This window comes from Scyliorhinus torazame, chromosome 2, assembly GCF_047496885.1.
Source record: "Scyliorhinus torazame isolate Kashiwa2021f chromosome 2, sScyTor2.1, whole genome shotgun sequence".
In the NCBI taxonomy this organism is placed as follows: Eukaryota; Metazoa; Chordata; class Chondrichthyes; order Carcharhiniformes; family Scyliorhinidae; genus Scyliorhinus; species Scyliorhinus torazame.
Window position 1 is genome coordinate 32,742,720 of NC_092708.1, and position 13,397 is coordinate 32,756,116.

A 13,397-nucleotide genomic window follows, 5' to 3' on the forward strand; every position below is an offset into this window, starting at 1 on the left:
ACAGGTCCACAGCAGATGCCATCTCCATGGCCCTGCACTCTACCCTGGAACACCTAGATAACAAAGACACCTATGTCAGACTCCTATTTATCGACTACAGCTCAGCCTTCAACACCTTCATTCCTGCAAAACACATCTCCAAACTCCGTGGCCTTGGCCTCGGCTCCTCTCTCTGCAACTGGATCCTGAACTTTCAAACCCACAGACCACAATCAGTAAAGATAGGCAACAACACCTCCTCCACGATCGTCCTCAACACCGGTGCCCCACAAGGCTGTGTCCTCAGCCCCCTACTCTACTCCTTATACACTTATGATTGTGTGGTCAAATTCCCCTCCAACTCGATTTTCAAATTTGCTGATGACACCACCGTAGTTGGTCGGATTTCAAACATTGACGAGACAGAGAACAGGAATGAGATAGAGAATCTGGTGAACTGGTGCAACGACAATAATCTCTCCCTCAATGTCAACAAAACGAAGGAGATTTTCATCGACTTCAGGAAGCGTAGTGGAGAACATGCCCCTGTCTACATCAATTGGAACGAAGCAGAAAGGGTCGAGAGCTTCACGTTTTTAGGTGTACAGATCACCAACAGCCTGTCCTGGTCCCCCCATGCCGATACTATAGTTAAGAAAGCCCACCAATGACTCTATTTTCTCAGAAGACTAAGGAAGTTTGGCATGTCACCTACAACTCTCACCAACTTCTAGAGACGCACCATAGAAAGCATTCTTTCTGGTTGTATCACAGCTTGGTATGGAGCCTGCTCTGCCCAAGACCGCAGGAAACTACAAAAGGTTGTGAATGTAGCCCAGTCCATCACGCAAACCAGCCTCCCATCCATTGACTCTATCTATAATTCCCACTGCCTCAGAAAGGCAACCAGCATAATTAAGGACCCCACGCAACCCGGACATACTCTCTTCCACCTTCTTTCGTCAGGAAAAAGATACCAAAGTTTGAGGTCACATACCAACCGACTCAAGAACAGCTTCTTCCCTACTGCCATCAGACTTTTGAATGGACCTGCCTCGTATTAAATTGATCTTTTCTCTACACCTTGCAATAACTGTAACATTATATACTGCAGTCTCTCCTTCCTTCCCTATGTACTGTATGCATTGTTTGTACAGCATGCAAGAAACAATACTTTTCACTGTAGACTAATACATGTGACAATAATAAATCAAATCAAATCAAATCAAATGAAATAGGTGGATTGGCCACACTAAATTGCCCCTTAATTGGAAAAAATGAATTGGATACTCTAAATTCAATAAAAAAACTCTCTCTAATCTAATCTACTCCTCATGCTGTTCTCAGGCTTTCTCCTTTGCTAACTACCCAGCATTCCCGGAGGTCTGATATATATACTGAGAACTGGTGGTGCCCTCTAGTGTTTGAATTACACCGAGATGTAATTCAAACTGAATTTGGCTGAATGGGTCTTTTCCGGGGCAGCAGAGGGATGTTGGCAAATCATGCTCAAAAAAACTATCTATCTTTATCTTAAAAACATTTAATGAAGGAGCCTCAACTGCTTCACTGGGCAAGGAATTCCATAGATTCACAACCCTTTGGGTGAAGAAGTTCCTCATAAGCTCAGTTCTAAATCTACTTCCCCTTATTTTGAGGCTATGCCCCTTAGTTTTGCTTTCACCCGCCAGTGGAAACAACCTGCCCGCATCTATCCTATCTATTCCCTTCATAATTTTATATGTTTCTATAAGATCCCCCCCGCATCCTTCTAAATTCCAACGAGTACAGTCCCAGTCTACTCAACCTCTCCTCATAATCCAACCCCCTCAACTCTGGAATTAACCGAGTGAATCTCCTCTGCACACCCTCCAGCGCCAGTACATCCTTTCTCAGGTAATAGAACATAAAACATGGAGCATTACAGCGCAGTACAGGCCCTTCGGCCCTCGATGTTGCGCCGACCTGTGAAACCACTCTAAAGCCCATCTACACTATTCCCTTATCGTCCATATGTCTATCCAATGACCATTTGAATGCCCTTAGTGTTGGCGAGTCCACTACTGTTGCAGGCAGAGCATTCCACGCCCTTACTACTCTCTGAGTAAAGAACCTACCTCTGACATCTGTCCTATATCTATCTCCCCTCAATGTAAATTTATATCCCCTCGTGCTGGACATCACCATCCGAGGAAAAAGGCACTTGCTGTCCACCCTATCTAATCCTCTGATCATTTTGTAAGCCTCAATTACATCACCTCTTAGCCTACTTCTCGCTAACGAAAACAGCCTCAAGTCCCTCAGCCTTCTCTCATAAGATCTTCCCTCCATACCACGCAACATTCTGGTAAATCTCCTCTGCACCCTTTCCAATGCTTCCACATCCTTCCTTTAATGCGGCGACCAGAATTGCACGCAATACTCCAAATGCGGACGCACCAGAGTTTTGTACAGCTGCAACATGACCTCTTGGCTCCGAAACTCAAACCCTCTACCAATAAAAGCTAACACACCGTACGCCTTCTTAACAACCCTCTCAACCTGGGTGGAAACCTTCAGGGATCTATGTACATGGATACCGAGATCTCTCTGCTCTTCCACACTACCAAGGATCTTACCATTAGCCCGGTACTCTGTCTTCCTGTTATTCCTTCCAAAATGAATCACCTCACACTTTTCTGCATTAAACACCATTTGCCACCTCTCAGCCCAGCGCTGCAGCTTATCTATGTCCCTCTGTAACTTGTAACATCGTTCCGCACTGTCCACAACTCCACCAACTTTAGTGTCATCTGCAAATTTACTCACCCATCCTTCTACACCCTCCTCCAGGTCATTGACAAAAGAACACTGACGAAAAATATTCATTTAGCACCTCTCCTATCTCCTCGGACTCCATGCACAACTCGCACTCCTGTCCTTGACTGGCCCTACTCTTACGCTAGTCATTCTTTTATTTCTGACATATCGATAGAAAGCTTTCGGGTTATCCTTGATCCTACCTGCCAAAGACTTCTCATGTCCCCTCCTGGCTCTTCTTATCTGTCTCTTTAGGTCCTTCCTAGCTAACTTGTAACTCTCGAGCGCCCTAACTGAACCTTCATATCTCATCTTTACATAAGCCTCCTTCTTCCTCTTGACAAGTGTTTTGACTGCTTTAGTAAACCACTGTTCCCTTGCTCGACCATTTCCTCCCTGCCTGACAGGTACATCCTTATCAAGGACACGCAGTAGCTGTTCCTTGAACAAGCTCCACATTTCCATTGTGCCCATCCCCTGCCGTTTTCCACTCCATCCGATACATCCTAAGTCTTGCCTCATCGCATCATAATTGCATTTCCCCCAGATATAACTCTTGCCCTGCGGTATATATCTATCCCTTTCCATCACTAAAGTAAACGTAATCAAATTGTGGTTACTATCACCAAAGGTAAGGAGACTAAAATTGAACACAATACTCCAGGTGTGGCCTCACTAACACCTTATACAATTGCAGCATAACGTCCCTGGTCTTAAACTCCATACCTCTAGCAATGAAGGATAAAATTCCATTTGCCTTCTTAATCACCTGTTGCACCTGTAAACCAACTTTTTGCGACTTATGCACTAGCACACCCAGGTCCCTCTGCACAGCAGCATGTTTTAATATTTTATCATTTAAATAATAATCCCTTTTGCTGTTATTCCTACCAAAATGGATAACCTCACATTTGTCAACATTGAACTCCATCTGCCAGACCCTAGCCCAATCACTTAACATATCCAAATCCCCCTGCAGACTTCCGGTATCCTTTGCACGTTTTGCTTTACCACTCATCTTAGTGTCGTCTGCAAACTTGGACACATTGCCCTTGGTCCCCAACTCCAAATCATCTATGTAAATTGTGAACAATTGTGGGCCCAACACTGATCCCTGAGGGACACCATTAGCTACTGATTGCCAACCAGAGAAACACCCATTAATCCCCACTCTTTCCTTTCTTTTGATTAACCAATCCTTTATCCATGCTACTACTTTCCCCTTAATGCCATGCATCTTTGTCTTATGCAGCAACCTTTTGTGTGGCACCTTGTCAAAAGCTTTCTGGCAATCCAGATATACCACATCCATTGGCTCCCCGTTATCTCCCGCACTGGTAATGTCCTCAAAAAATTCCTCTAAATTAGTTAGGCACAACCTGCCCTTTATGAACCCATGCTGCGTCTGCCCAATGGGACAATTTCCATCCTATTTCTTCCTTGAACATTTGAACTTATAATGAAAATTTTGTTGCAGTTTCTATTGGACACCCATATATATATAAATAAAATATCAACGCTCCTTCTCCACTTTTCAGTGTTTTTTATATATTATTTCCTCACGGACCATTTGTGTTATTACTTAGTTTCTTTGCCCACCGTGAATACATGTCGGGTCATAAATCCACCATAAATGAGTTCTGCCCCACACCACAACTCACTTCACACTCAGAGGCTTTTCAAGGTGTTATGGGAGGAAAAAATAAGTGGGGAAAGATTATTAATAATTAAAGAATCCAGGGATTGTTCCAAGCGTCGTTTTCTAATCCTCACTGGATGCAGGTGCGGTGCCGGAGGATTGAAGGTCTGCCCACATTGTAACCTTTAATTAAAAATAGAATGAGGGAAAGACTTAATAATTGCAGGCATTTCAGTCGAACCTCGCTAGTGGGCACATTATTGGAATCAATTCTGAAAGGCAGGATAACTAAACTGCCACTTAGAAACGCATTTGCAGATGATGCAGAAATTAGCCGCGCATTTGACGTGCGGAGGGAAACTCATTTTCAAGAAGATAAGAGTGGACTGGTCAGATGGAATGAGGCATGAATTTGGGGAGATCGAACAAGACACAGTAAATGCAAGAATACTGGAAGGTATAGAGGAAGCGAAGAACTTTGGAGTGAATTCTATTCTTTGATTGTCCAAGGATCCCTGAAGGTGGCAGGAAAAGTCCATAAAGTGGTGAAGAAAGCCTATGGAATGCATTTATTGGCTGAGGCATGGCATGTAAGAGCAGGGAGGTTATGTTGGAATGAAATAAAACATTAGTTAGGCCACAAACTTGAATACTGTGTGCAGTTCTGGTCACCTCATTACAGGAGAAATGCAAATGCACTAGAAAGGGTACAGAGGAGATTTATGAGGATGTTGCCAGAATCAGAAAATTGCAGCTATGAGGAAATATTGGATAGGCTGGGGTTAATTTCCTTGGAACAGAAGAGGCTGAGGGGAGATGCAATTGAGATATACAAGGTTACGAGGGACATGGATAGAGTGGACGGGGAGGACCAAGTTCCCTCAGCAGAGAGGTCAGTGTTTGGAGGCAGAGATTTAACGTGATTGGTAGAATGATTTCTGTGGAGATAAGGAAAAATCTGTTTCACTCAGAGGGTGGTAGGGGTTTGGTACTCGCTGCCAGCAAGGGCAATAGAAGCAAAAATCCTCAACTGATTTTAAAAGTGTCAGGATGTATGTCTGCAGTCCTGTAACCTCCAGGGCTGAAAAATGGGATTAGGCTGGGTGTCCGTTTTTGCCTGCAGATACTGATGGGGAAGTGGCCTCTTTTCTGTGCTGTAAACCTTTCCACATTTTATAAATGTGCAGGGATGTCGGGAAAGGGTGGAGGAGCGGCCGTCCACGTGAATTGCGCCTGAGAACATCCAGCAGGGGAATGATGGGCCGAATGGCCCTCTGTGATGAAATTACCTTGCGATTCTATGAATTATCTTCTTTTGTTCTAAGTGTGTCTCCAGCCAGTGAAGAATTCCCCAAATTCCCAATTTTCTCTGAGGCTCTTTGATGCCACACCCAGCCGTAGGCTGCCTAGATGTCAAGAGCAGTCACTCCCACCTCTCCCAGGCTACGGGGTTAGTTCAAAGGGTTTTGAGGGTAGCAGAAGACCAAATGTTTTTTTGCAAGATGTTGCTCCTCCTTTTCCTCACTGGGTCTCCGACAGGGCAAGTGCAACATCAAGGTGACAAAATGCTAATTAGCATGTACTTAAGATGCAATCTTGTCTACTTCTGACAGCCGCAGAGCTCAAACATCTGCAAGTTGGGAAAATGGAGTTCCAAATCCTTCCTCAAAAAGCCAAGGGCGTTGTTTTGAATGCGAGTGAGATCGACTGACCTTTGGTTTCTCGGGGCAATCAAAGGGTTAAGGAGAGCGGGTAGGCAAGTGGAGCTGAGGAAGACGACGAACTCTGATCGTATTGGAGCAAGATTCACCTGATGGAGGAGCTGCACTCCGGAAGCTAATGATTCCAAATAAACCTGTTGGACTTTAACCTGGTGTTAGAACATAGAACATACAGTGCAGAAGGAGGCCATTCGGCCCATCGAGTCTGCACCGACCCACTTAAGCCCTCACTTCCACTCTATCCCCGTAACCCAATAACCCCTCCTAACCTTTTTGGACACCAAGGGATGGACAATCCACCTAGCCTGCACGTCTTTGGACTGTGGGAGGAAACCGGAGCACCCGGAGGAAACCCACGCAGACACGGGGAGAACGTGCAGACTCCGCACAGAGAGTGATCCAGCGGGGAATCTAACCTGGGACCCTGGAGCTGTGAAGCCACAGTGCTATCCACTTGTGCTACCGTGCTGCCCATGTTGTAAGACTTCTTACTGTGCCCACCCCAGTCCAACGCCGGCATCTCCACATCACCTATTGGAGTAAATTAAATCTTAAATCGTGGGGTCTTACTCCAGCTATTTATTATGTTCTGATGACAGCACCATGCCCTGCGGCTGTGATCCTTTTGACTAAACACTATTGCCAACTTTACCTCAGTCTTCCGGTTTGCATTGTATGTAATTGAACACATTGGGAGACAAATTAGATAAATAGAACAGCTTAACCCGAGTAATTATTGAAAGCTTGCTGTTCTGTTTCACATGACACACAGAGTGACATGTGTCAGATGAGAGATTATGGTGCCAAGCCATTCATTATAACTGCTGCCTTGCTGTCGTGGTTCAGTCTAATGGAATACGGGTCCATATTGGAAAGGCTGGCGAATTTACACATGGCACGGGCTGAGTCGCAAGCGCTGTAAGAAATGTCACGCAATCACTAATTATTGTGTCAGCTTGTTGTTTCAGTCTGCTAACAGCCTTTCAGCTTCACAGTGTATGGTTAAACATTAGAGGCTTGTCCCAGGAGCAAGAAATGATTGATGTGGTTTGTAATTAATATGTTCCAGTCAAACAATAAATAATCAGTAACCCGATTGAGCTTCTATTCTGAGCAGAATAAAAAATGTTTTTAATGTCGCAACGCATTCTTTTATATTTTTGAATTACCTAACAATCAGCTGCTGACCGATTTTTAAAAAAGAAACACAACTGAACCGCAGTTATCATTGACAACAATATTAAAAATGACAGCGCCGTGCCTGTTTTATGAACCTCCTCTTACAAGCTGAAGCTTAACTAAAAATTATGACTCTCTAAATGTTCGGAGTCATTTTGATTACACTTGTATAAGTCTGAAACAAATTTAAAGAGGATGAATATTGGCTGTATATCTGAATCGTTGGTGACTTGACATGAACTTGCCACATCCTCCTGTTCTCAAACTCTCAAAATATTCACCTGGAGCCTTGATGTAATGCAGGATTGAAACTAAACGAAACAAGACTGAAAATAGGAATCAAACTTTTAATTTAAAATAATTACCCCAAATGTGCTTATACTCTTGAATGCAAATAAATCAATATTAAGGTATTTGTTTCCTTGGAAAAAAAGCTAAAATCTGTTGTCTCTGGATACAAAATAGAAATTGCATTCTTGACAACATGACGTATCAATGAATTTTCACCAGTGTCACACATCACATTCTTTGACGAACAGCTTGTGTCTAAATTGCTAAATATGAAATAGGCAAGAATAAAATACTGCAAATCTGGAATAAGAAAGGAAAAAATAGTGCAAATAGACAAACCATTGGTCATCATCTGGCTAATGGTTTCGAGAAGGCTCTTTGTCAGAAGGTCCCTTTGAAGATTTGTACTCTTGCCATGACCCTCGTCATGCTCTTTCAAATTCTGATGGTGTATGCCCGGCACTTTATGTTTAGTGGGTTGAATCTTCCTGGCTCTGAGGGAGCGGGTTTCGAGGAGACAGGGGAGCATGAAAATTTGGAAATGAAATGAAAATAGAGGATAGAGGTGCATTGTGTCCACTCCCTGATGTGTTCCCGCCTCTCTGAAGGTTGTGCTGGCAGGAAAGCTAAGGTCGTGGGAACCCCCCTACATGAATAATAATTTTTTTTCTCTCTTTTTTCAAAATAAATTTACAGTACCCAATTCATTTTTTCCAATTAAGGGGCAATTTTAGCGTGGCCAATCCACCTAGCCTGCACATCTTTTGGGTTGTGGGGGCGAAACCCACACAAACACGGGGAGAATGTGCAAACTCCACACGGACAGTGACCCAGTGCCGGGATCGAACCTGGGACCTCGGCGCCGTGAGGCTGCAGGGCTAACCCACTGCGCCACCGTGCTGCCCACATTAATAATAATAATAATAATATTTTATTATTGTCACAAGTAGGCTTACATTAACACTGCAATGAAGACACTGTGAAAAGCCCCTAGTCGCCACATTCCGGCACCTGTTCGGGTTCACTGAGGGATTCACAATGTCCAATTCACCTAACAGGCACGTCTTTCGGGACTTATAGGAGAAAACCAGAGCACCCGGAGGAAACCCACGCAGACACGAGGATTGCGTGCAGACTCCGCACAGACAGTGACCCAAGCCAAAATTGAACCTGGGATCCTGGCACTGCGAAGCAACTGTGCTAACCACTGTGCTACCGAGCCGCCCGCTGTGGACTCAATGTCCAGAGTCCCAGTGCCTGCCTGAACACACATCCAAGCATTTCAGGTCGAGAGCCAACCCTCTGATCTGAGAGTATGGAAAACCTGAAGGGAGAATTGGATAGTCTTTTGATAGGTGCAGTGTTCAATTAATTGCTCTGTGGTTTGATTATCTCAGTCTGTTTACTATTAATGCTCACTGTGCTTGGTAGGAAAAGCCTATGTGGACTCAGAGAACAGTAAAGAAAGTTAGAGAGAGAGCTGGACGCCAGAGCTGTAGCCTGGAACAGATATTTTAAAGAACTGTAAAGGTAACCTGTTATCCACATGGAAAGCAGTATCATCTCTGCATAGATCTGGGGCGAAATTCTCCTACCCGCCACATTTCTGCCCCGACCGGCCGGCGGGAGTCTCCGTAACACCGGCCGGTCAATGGGGTTTCCCATTGTGGGGCAGCCCCACGCCGTCGGGAAACCCCCGGGCGCCGGCAAAACGGAGACTCCCGCCGGTGGAGAATGACGCCCCTGAGCTATAAAATATACAACAGGAGGGACAACTGTTGAAAAGTTTTAAGGTCCAGTCAGTGGGCTGCAGAGCCTTTTCCAGTCTACATCTATATTCCAATGTCCCTATCATCTTTTTTATAAACAAGTAGGAATGAATCAGTAGATAAGTGCACATGATTCAGCCCCCTGTTTGCCGCTGAATTTTTTGAAGCAAAGTTAATGGTATTAAATGAAATTTAACTTTCGAGCATCCACAGATGATGATTTTTGATTTCCGGCCACCATGAGCTGTGAATTGGAGGAAGCCAAGAACCACAGCGTTTGGCAGCCTTTCTTTCTCCAATCTCCGCATTGTGATACAAGCGCAGCTGAAGTACTTCACAGGCAGCTGCAACAACGGGCAGGTTTTATAAAATAGAAGAGAGGGATTTTTTTGTGTGCCAGTAAAGGGGTCATGTTTATGCCTGAACAGCATGCCTTCTGGACAATCCACACCACGGCTAAGGACTGGTCAGCTGAAAGAGTTAATAACAAGAGACGAGGAATTTTCAACGTGGAGGAAAGAATCAGGACCTGGGACTGTTTTCGGATCAGGACCGCCTCTGGTGGAAAACAGATTAAAGTGAGGATTTTCACAAAGGTGAACCCTTAACACGGGCAGCACGGTAGCACAAATGGATAGCACTGTGGCTTCACAGCGCCAGGGTCCCAGGTTCGATTCCCCGCTGGGTCACTGTCTGTGCGGAATCTGCACGTTTTCCTCTGGGTGCTCTGGTTTCCTCCCACAGTCCAAAGATGTGCGAGTTAGGTGGATTGTCCAGGCTAAATTGCCCTTAGTGACCAAAAAGGTTAGGAGGGGCTATTGGGTTATGGGGATAGGGTGGAAGTGAGGGCTTAAGTGGGTCGGTGCAGGCTCGATGGGCTGAATGCCCTCCTTCTGCACTGTATGTTCTATGTTATATGTTCTTAATTGGCATTTAGACCAATTCCCTGTCCAATTCAGGATGGAGGGTGGGCGGGCCAATCAGAGTGCTGTAATATACCTTTAAGAGATATCATCATGACATCACAGAGGCATAGAGCCATACAGTACAGAAAAAGTCTAACGGCCCATTAAGTCAGCACCGAGAAAACTACACTAAATCTACACTAATCCCACTGTCCAACACTTGGCCCATAGTCTTGAACGTTATGACATTTCAGGTCCTCATTCACATACTATTTAAAGGTCGTATGGTTTCCCTCCTCCACTTCTTTCCCAGGCAGTGCATGCCTTCTCCCACCACCCTCTGGGTGAAAGCACTCACCTCAAATTCCCTCTAAACCTCCTGACACCTTAACATCGTGCTCCCTCATTGACCTTTATTCAACCTTTGGCTTTGATCTTTAAGTCATCTTTGTCTACAGGAATAGTGCCAGAAGGCTGGAGGATAGCAAATGTTGTCCCCTTGTTCAAGAAGGGGAGTAGAGACAACCCCGGTAACTATAGACCAGTGAGCCTTACTTCTGTTGTGGGCAAGGTCTTGGAAAGGTTTATAAGAGATCGGATGTATAATCATCTGGAAAGAAATAATTTGATTAGAGATAGTCAACACGGTTTTGTGAAGGGTAGGTCGTGCCTCACAAACCTTATTGAGTTCTTTGAGAAGGTGACCAAACAGGTGGATGAGGGTAAAGCAGTTGATGTGGTGTATATCGATTTCAGTAAAGCGTTTGATAAGGTTCCCCATGGTAGGCTATTGCAGAAAATACGGAGGCATGGGATTCAGGGTGATTTAGCAGTTTAGATCAGAAAGTGGCTTGCTGGAAGAAGACAAAGGGTGGTGGTTGATATGAAATGTTCAGACAGGAGTCCAGTTACTAGTGGTGTACCACAAGGATCTGTTTTGGGGCCACTGCTGTTTGTCACTTTTATAAATGACCTGGACGAGGGCGTAGAAGGATGGGTGAGTAAATTTGCAGATGACACTAAAGTCGGTGGAGTTGTGGACAGTGTGGAAGGATAGTACAAGTTACAGAGGGACATAGATAAGCTGCAGCGCTGGGCTGAGAGGTGGCAAATGGTGTTTAATGCAGAAAAGTGTGAGGTGATTCATTTTGGAAGGAATAACAGGAAGACAGAGTACTGGGCTAATGGTAAGATTCTTGGTAGTGTGGGTGAGCAGAGAGGTCTCGGTGTCCATGTACATAGATCTCTGAAAGTTGCCACCCAGGTTGAGAGGGTTGTTATGAAGGCGTACGGTGTGTTAGCTTTTATTATGTGGAGATGCCGGCGTTGGACTGGGGTGAGCACAGTAAGAAGTCTTACAACACCAGGTTAAAGACCAACAGGTTTGTTTCGATATCACTAGCTTTTGGAGCGCTGCTCCTTCCTCAGGTGAGGAAGGAGCAGCGCTCTGAAAGCTAGTGATATCGAAACAAACCTGTTGGACTTTAACCTGGTGTTGTAAGTCTTCTTACTTAGCTTTTATTGGTAAAGGGATTGAGTTTCGGAGCCATGAGGTCATGTTGCAGCTGTAAAAAACTCTGGTGCGTCTGCATTTGGAGTATTGCGTGCAATTCTGGTCGCCGCATTATAGGAAGAATGTGGAAGCATTGGAAAGGGTGCAGAGGAGATTTACCAGAATGTTGCCTGGTATGGAGGGAAGATCTTATGAGGGAAGGCTGAGGGACTTGAGGCTGTTTTTGTTAGAGAGAAGAAGGTTAAGAGGTGACTTAATTGAGGCATACAAGGTGATCAGAGGATTAGATAGGGTGGACAGTGAGAGTCTTTTTCCCCGAATGGCGATGTCTAGCACGAGGGGACATAGCTTTAATTTGAGGGGAGATCGACTGAGGACATATGTCAGAGGTAGGTTCTTTATTCAGAGAGCAGTAAGGGCGTGGAATGCCCTGCCTGCAACAGTAGTGGACTCGCCAACACTAAGGGCATTCAAATGATCATTGGATAAACATATGGACGATAAGGGAATAGTGTAGATGGGTTTTAGAGTGCTTTCACAGGTTGGCGCAACATCGAGGGCCGAATGGCCTGTACTGTGCTATAATGTTCTATGTTCAAATGGAACAATTGCTTCCTATCTACCCTATCCATACCCCTCAGCCTTTTCTGCTCTAGAGAAAACAATCTGAGCCTATCAAGCCTCTCTTCATAGTTCAAATGCTCCATCCCAGGCAACAGCCTGGTGAATCTCTCCTGCACCCTCTCCTTCCTATAGTGAGGTGACCAGAACTACATGCAGTACTCCACCTGTTGCCTAACCAAAATTTTGTCCAACTCCAGCAAAACCTCTCTTCTCTTATAATCTATGCAACAATTGATAAAGGCAAGTGTCCCATATGTCTTTTTAACTACCCTCTTAACCTGTGCTTCTGCCTTCAGGGGTCTGTGGACAAGCACCCCAAGATCCCTCTGGTCCTCTCTGCTCCTTGGTGCCCTGCCATTCATTGAATACTCCACTGCAGTGTTACTCCTTCCAAAGTGCATCACCTCGCACATTTCAGGATTAAATTCCATCTGCCACTGATCTGCTCATCTGACCAATGTATCTGTATCGTCCTGCAACCTACGACCTTCTTCCTCACTTTTAACCACCCTGCCAATCTTTGTGTCATCCACAAACATACTTATCATCCCCCCAACATTCTTGTCTATATTATTTATATACATCATGAACAATAAGGGAGCTCGCACTGACCCCTGCGGTATGCCATGGGACACTGCCTCCAGTCACACAAACAACCTTTTTACCACCACCCTACGCTTCCGACCACTATGCCTGGTTTAGATTACGCATGTGCTTTTATCTTCTTTATCAATCTCCTATGCGGGACCTTGTCAAGGCCTTTGTTGCAATCTATATAAGCTCAAACCTTTTCTCTCCAAATGGAGATTAATTCTCTCCTTCAGAATTTTCTCCAATGGTTTCCCTACCACTGATGTGAGACTCACTGTTCTGTAATTCCCTGTTTATCTCTACCACCCTCCTTGAAAAGTGAAATCACATTAGCTGTCCTCCAATCCTCTGGCACCTCCCCTGTAGCCAGAAAGGAATTAAAAGTTT

At 44.8% G+C, this 13,397-nt stretch overlaps 1 protein-coding gene across 2 annotated transcripts in view; it reads right to left on the reverse strand.

Moving 5' to 3' along the window:
- The window catches only part of LOC140387047 (contactin-associated protein-like 5), a 1,703,123-nt gene that overhangs the window by 558,556 nt on the left and 1,131,170 nt on the right, over nt 1–13,397 (reverse strand). The gene's annotated exons all lie outside the window — the stretch shown is intronic.